The sequence below is a fragment of the Eleginops maclovinus genome, chromosome 16 (assembly GCF_036324505.1).
Source record: "Eleginops maclovinus isolate JMC-PN-2008 ecotype Puerto Natales chromosome 16, JC_Emac_rtc_rv5, whole genome shotgun sequence".
NCBI lineage: Eukaryota > Metazoa > Chordata > Actinopteri > Perciformes > Eleginopidae > Eleginops > Eleginops maclovinus.
Window position 1 is genome coordinate 23,698,003 of NC_086364.1, and position 7,728 is coordinate 23,705,730.

The following is a 7,728-nucleotide window of genomic DNA, read 5'->3' on the forward strand; positions in this document are numbered from 1 at the left end:
TGACGCAAGAGGAAAGGTTCACTTTCCCTCCCAACACTTACAGCGGTGCAGGAATGAGTCCCAACACCCAGGAATGATTCAGCATTTCATCACTTCCTGTGCCCTGGTTTGGAGGTCAATGGTTTTCTGGATCGGTTTTTGGTGAATGAAGAGATTTTGACGTTCTGTTCTACGATAAACTTTGGTTTTGATTACTTTTCGAAACTTACTTTTTTACTTTAGAGGCTCTGCTACCCTAACACACACACACACACACACACACACACACACACACACACACACACACACACACACACACACACACACACACACACACACACACACACACACACACACACACACACACACACACACACACACAGGAATGAAGTTAGCTTATTGCTCCTGTAAATCCTCAAACTCGTTTAATTTAAGATGTAATTTCATTGTTTTCTTCTAATTGATTTTAACTCTATTGATGGCTTTTATTCACACACACCCCCGCCTCTCCAGAGTGTGCACAGACAACTATTGTTCCCGGAGGATTGACCCTAACTTTGGTCATCCCTCAACCTCCTCTATAGCGCGCTCTTGAGGTTACCATGTGTGGGAACTGTCTAAGAAAGCATTGGATGATGTTTGGTAGATAACTTTGTGTTCCCAGCAGGAGGAAATGTAAGGTTTCAAAAATGCATTTGTCATGACCTGAATAATGTTCCTCTATAGACCATGATTGTCAAAGGAGACTGATTGCATCAAACCACTGTCATTAGATTATAGACGTGATACAGACATGACTAATGAGTGCTTTAACACCCAGCTAACAAGAGGTAAAGGTGACTGATTGAGGGTCAACTCCATGACGCACAATCACCTAAATATACCAAAGAGAGTCTGGACATACGGCCCTGCTGGAGAGAGGACAACATCTTTCATATGGTAAGAGATAATTGACCATGAGAAACATATCACCGTACGTGCACAAACAAATCATACTGCTTCTATAACTGCATATGGTTATTTCTTTGATCAAACGCCACACTACAAGGCCCAACGTTAGCCTCCTTTAGCTTAGCGATAGTGAGGTGAAGTCATGTGACCGTGCTGTAGTTCCTTTATAGCCCAACGTTAGCCTCCTTTAGCTTAGCGGTGGAGACGTGAAGTCATGTGACCGTGCTGTAGTTCCTTTGTAGCCCAACATTAGCCTCCTTTAGCTTAGCGGTGGAGACGTGAAGTCATGTGACCGTGCTGTAGTTCCTTTGTAGCCCAACATTAGCCTCCTTTAGCTTAGCGGTGGAGACGTGAAGTCATGTGACCGTGCTGTAGTTCCTTTATAGCCCAACATTAGCCTCCTTTAGCTTAGCGGTGGTGACGTGAAGTCATGTGACCGTGCTGTAGTTCCTTTATAGCCCAACATTAGCCTCCTTTAGCTTAGCGGTGGAGACGTGAAGTCATGTGACCGTGCTGTAGTTCCTTTATAGCCCAACATTAGCCTCCTTTAGCTTAGCGGTGGAGACGTGAAGTCATGTGACCGTGCTGTAGTTCCTTTATAGCCCAACATTAGCCTCCTTTAGCTTAGCGGTGGTGACGTGAAGTCATGTGACCGTGCTGTAGTTCCTTTATAGCCCAACATTAGCCTCCTTTAGCTTAGCGGTGGTGACGTGAAGTCATGTGACCGTGCTGTAGTTCCTTTATAGCCCAACATTAGCCTCCTTTAGCAGAAATACATCATCACTGCATTATTCTAGAATCCTCTGTCGTGTGACTCATGGGGGACACAGACAAAAAGTCACAGTGATGACAGTGTTCGCTAATTGGCTAATTGTAGAAAATGTCCGTTATACGGTAATTTAAATGTTCTCCAGCTGTGCATGCTGGGAGGATTTCTTTGTTTCTGCAGCGATTATTTAAAGCATCAATTCACCGAGCTCCTCCACCCCCCCACCCCCCGCAGAGAGAAAGCATGAATACATCACGACTGGAAATCAGATTGCACCTGCAGAAGGTGACACGAGCCGTAAAGAAAACACAAAACATGATTACATCTGACGGCGGGTCTGAAATTGAAAATATACCCATGTCAGAATTATTTGTGATTTGATGTGTATCACGTTTATTGCCTTCATAACTCAGAAACACAGAAAAAAAAGTGAAACCAGAGTGTAGAAATACTCTGACACAAGAAGTCCTGCATTCTCAATTCAATAAAAGCACAAAATGAACCAATCAGAATCTGTACATATTCATCTGTCAGTGGATTTATATTTTCAATTAAACGATGGCCGACAGGTGCAACACGCTGCAGCTTCAGAGAGGATCAGATATAGAAACACGAATGCTCTAAAACTTATGGAGAAACATCTGCAGCAACTCTTCAACACAAGCAGCATTTAGAAAGACCAGGGGACACTAAACAAGGGGACACTAAAAAGTACACACAGCTGGAGACCAGGGGACACTAAAGAGTGACGCACACAGCTGGAGACCAGGGGACACTAAAGAGAGACGCACACAGCTGGAGACCAGGGGACAGTAAAGACAGACGCACACAGCTGGAGACCAGGGGACATTAAAGACAGACGCACACAGCTGGAGACCAGGCGACACTAAAGAGAGACGCACACAGCTGGAGACCAGGGGACACTAAAGAGAGACGCACACAGCTGGAGACTAGGGGACACTAAAAAGTACACACAGCTGGAGACCAGGGGACACTAAAGAGAGACCGACACAGCTGGAGGCCAGGGGACACTAAAGAGAGACGCACACAGCTGGAGACCAGGGGACAGTAAAGACAGACGCACACAGCTGGAGACCAGGGGACACTAAAGAGAGACGCACACAGCTGGAGACCAGGGGACACTAAAGAGAGACGCACACAGCTGGAGACCAGGGGACACTAAAGAGAGACGCACACAGCTGGAGACCAGGGAACACTAAATAGAGATGCACACAGCCGGAGACCAGGGGACACTAAAGAGAGACGCACACAGCTGGAGACCAGGGGACACTAAAGAGCGACGCACACACAGCTGGCGGCCAGGGGACACTAAAGAGAGACGCACACAGCGGGAGAACAGGGGACACTACAGAGAGACGCACACAGCTGTAGATCAGGGGACACTAAAGAGAGACGCACACAGCTGGAGACCAGGGGACACTAAAGAGAGACGCACACAGCTGGAGACCAGGGGACACTAAAGAGAGACACACACAGCTGGAGACCAGGGGACACTAAAGAGAGACACACAGCTAGAGACCAGGGGACACTAAAGAGAGACGCACACAGCCGGAGACCAGGGGACACTAAAGAGAGACGCACACATCTGGAGACCAGGGGACACTAAAGAGAGACGCACACAGCCGGAGACCAGGGGACACTAAAGAGAGACGCACACAGCTGGAGACCAGGGGACACTAAAGAGAGACACACACAGCTGGAGACCAGGGGACACTAAAGAGAGACGCACACAGCTGGAGACCAGGGGACACTAAAGAGCGACGCACACAGCTGGCGGCCAGGGGACACTAAAGAGAGACGCACACCGCGGGAGAACAGGGGACACTACAGAGAGACGCACACAGCTGTAGACCAGGGGACACTAAAGAGAGACGCACACAGCTGGAGACCAGGGGACACTAAAGAGCGACGCACACAGCTGGCGGCCAGGGGACACTAAAGAGAGACGCACACCGCGGGAGAACAGGGGACACTACAGAGAGACGCACACAGCCGGAGACCAGGGGACACTAAAGAGAGACGCACACAGCTGGAGACCAGGGGACACTAAAGAGAGACGCACACAGCTGGAGACCAGGGGACACTAAAGAGAGACGCACACAGCTGGAGACCAGGGGACACTAAAGAGAGACGCACACAACCGGAGACCAGGGGACACTAAAGAGAGACGCACACAGCCGGAGACCAGGGGACACTAAAGAGAGACGCACACAGCTGGAGACCAGGGGACGCTAAAGAGAGACGCACACAGCTGGAGACCAGGGGACACTAAAGAGAGACGCACAGAGCTGAAGACCAGGGGACACTAAAGAGAGACGCACACAGCCGGAGACCAGGGGACACTAAAGAGAGACGCACACAGCCGGAGACTGGGGGACACTAAAGAGAGACACACACAGCCGGAGACCAGGGGACACTAAAGAGAGACGCACACAGCTGGAGACCAGGGGACACTAAAGAGAGACACACACAGCTGGAGACCAGGGGACACTGAAGAGAGACGCACACAGCTGGAGACCAGGGGACACTAAAGAGAGACGCACACAGCTGGAGACCAGGGGACACTAAAGAGAGACGCACACAGCTGGAGACCAGGGGACACTAAAGAGAGACGCACAGAGCTGAAGACCAGGGGACACTAAAGAGAGACGCACACAGCCGGAGACCAGGGGACACTAAAGAGAGACGCACACAGCTGGAGACCAGGGGACCCTAAAGAGAGACGCACACAGCCGGAGACCAGGGGACACTAAAGAGAGACGCACACAGCTGGAGACCAGGGGACACTAAAGAGAGACACACACAGCTGGAGACCAGGGGACACTGAAGAGAGACGCACACAGCTGGAGACCAGGGGACACTAAAGAGAGACGCACACAGCTGGAGACCAGGGGACACTCCAGTTTTACTGAGTATTTGAACGAGTCCCATCAATGAAATGACAGGAGTTAAAATGAGTTCATGACTCAGTACAGAAACCCATTTGACCAAAGCAAAGAATCTGAATGCCCCCCTCTGTTAATGAACACCACAGTCTTCTGTCTAATGAGCTCTTCCATCCTGTGAGCAGCCCCGCACCAGCCACCGGAAGTGATCAGTTTGTTTAAGATAAGACGAAGTTTACTCTTCATGTCTGAGTCACACAATAAAACAATATTTCATATGGGGGGGGGGGGGGGGGGGGGGAGGAGCAAACAGAGCGTCTTTATAAGAGCCGCACTCACACACTGCCCACCACATACACACACACACACACGCACACACACACGCATATATATTCAGGGTTTTGTTTGGTGCCTACATGCGTAAAATCCGTGCCCGTTTTTCTTTCCTGACCGTCTGATCTGCAGCCTGAGAGGATGGAGGCTCTGAAGCTCGCGGGGGTTTTGCTCGTGGTGGTCTGGGTGCAGGTGTTTGGCGCGCTGGGGACCCCGCTCACCAACGAAGAAGAAGACGGAGAGCTGTGGAGGGTGGAGGACTGGCAGGTAAGGAAAACACGGGAGGCGATTAAAAGATGGATTCAGGGGTTTTAAGTGGAGTTGCATTTTAAAGGACGCAAGAAGAAACGACACATTTAAAATAAGAATGCACGAGGTACAATGATCCAAACGCGATTTTACGCATGGCTTGGAGTTCATAGCATCTCAAATCTTGCAAAAGTTTACGACTTTCTGAATCTCTTTTCCTCTACTCTATAGGAAAAGCATTCCCTACTTGTCTACCTGTAGGAAAAGTCTCTTTCAGGTGAGACGGTATAAGTCGTAAAAAGGTGACTGTAACGTCTGAAAGTTCATCAAAACTCACATTTTTTACACGATTACGATTTCTGCTGATAATTATTACTTTTAGTTTATAGAAAAAGTATAATTATGATGATGTCATTCTCTTTTGAGTATCAGAAGCCAGTTTCAGGTGAAAGAAACGTTCATTCTGTCGTAATGAAATGGATATCATTATTCATCCAAACGTGACTTTACGTCTGGAAGGTTGAAACTGAACCTCTAATTTTGCACGACTTCTTCCTCTAACCTATAGAAACATGATTTCCTCCTTTTCTCCAGGAGCAGATGAAACCAGATGTTTAGCATAATGGGAATAAAAACGGAACACGGCGCGTGATTTGAGATGATTCTCTGATTTTAGTGGATTGTCCTCCAGCTCCATAGTGGAGTTTCATGTTGTTAAAAATAAGGGATGCAGGAAATAAAATAAACGTGCATGACGTATAATCATCTAAACCTGACTCCCACATCCGGGAGTCAATAACAACTCTGTTTTGCACAAATGTCCAACTTTTTCTGTTCATAATTACTTTGACCCTTCAATAAAATGTCTCACTATGAGAAGAATCCAGTTCCAGGAGACAATCGTGTTATAAATGTTGTAATAATATGAATATTTTGTATCCAAACCTGACTTTACGCGTGTCTGGAAATTAATAGGAGCTCAAATTCTGCAAATATGTGGGGTAAAATGATTCCTAACTTTTGTCACGAACAGAAGATGCCAGGTGAAAAATAATGTTAGTTATAAAGGTTATAGTTTCAGAGAGACAAAGCCTTCCTCGCTTTCCCTAAATCACTGAGTGACATTTCAGCACCACGGAGAGAGACACGGTAAAGCCTCCGATATTTTTGTATTCAGTTAAATAATTAAACGAGACTAAAATCACTTCATTAAAATTCAGTGACATTTATACATTTACCTTAATTATTAAATGCATTTAATTAGACTAGAGTAAAAGCCATCAATAGAGTTATCAATTAAAGAGTAATTACGTCAAGTTAATAGCTACCTGTAATCGTCTCTCTGGGACGATTACAGGTATTCTGATTCTTAATGAGATTGAGGATTTACAGGAGCAATAAACTGTGTGTGTGTGTGTGTGTGTGTGTGTGTGTGTGTGTGTGTGTGTGTGTGTGTGTGTGTGTGTGTGTGTGTGTGTGTGTGTGTGTGTAGGGTTACCCCCTGGAGAGAGGGATGAGTATCCGGTTGTTGGATCTCATCAAACGCTCCAAAGCTCAGCAGTTCCACGGCCTCATGGGCAGGAGCTCCGGTAAATATAGACCCATAAATATTTGAGTTTATGGTATTTTATAAACAGTAACATCTGAGTATTTGTACTACTGTGGTTTACCTGTTCAGAAGGAGTCCGGTTAAATTCAATCTCCTTCATTTCAGGCGACTCCCAACATGTGAGACAGGGAAAGAAAAGTGAGTACTTAACCTAAAGGGGTTTTTAAATCACCACAGGTAAGATCAGTATTTCTGATGAGCCTCATTTCTCTCTCCTTCAGGGAATAAAGGCGAGATGTTTGTCGGACTGATGGGCAGAAGAAGTTTAGGTGGCGGTAAGAAAAACATGCTATACCATCAGAAATTCTTCATGACAGTAAAAAGACAAAACACAAGAAGGTAAATTAGTTATGAGAAAAAAATCACTAAACTGAACAAAGTAAGGGTTTTGAAGAAAGTCAAAATGATGACTGAAAACAATTATGAATCCAGAAAGAAAGTCAATATTTTGAGAAATGTCAGAAATCAGATTTTTTGGGGGGGAAACAAATCAAAACTCTGAAAGAAAAATCTGAAAAAAGTCAAAATTAAAAAAGAAACATCAAAAAAATAGAAACTGAAAAAAGTCTGAATTCAGAAAAAGTCAAAATGAAATAAAGATATTAATAAAAACTACAAAAGTCAAAGTTAAATATGTCTGATAAAAGATACCAATTAATAAACAAACTTCATTTATTTTAAAGAAGTGCACATTGTACTGAAATACATACCACGCATATTACAACAAATACAGTTTACTTAATATCACATACGTGAACATCCAGGGCAAATTAGAAAAGTAAGTATAGCAGTATAACATGTACAATCAATATGAGAATATGCAACTAGCAGCCAGGTCAATAATGAATATTGTAAAACAATCAATATTGCACATGAGAAATCTGGAAACGTTAATCCTTTTGCACGATCCTTTGTGTTGAAAAAGACTTCCA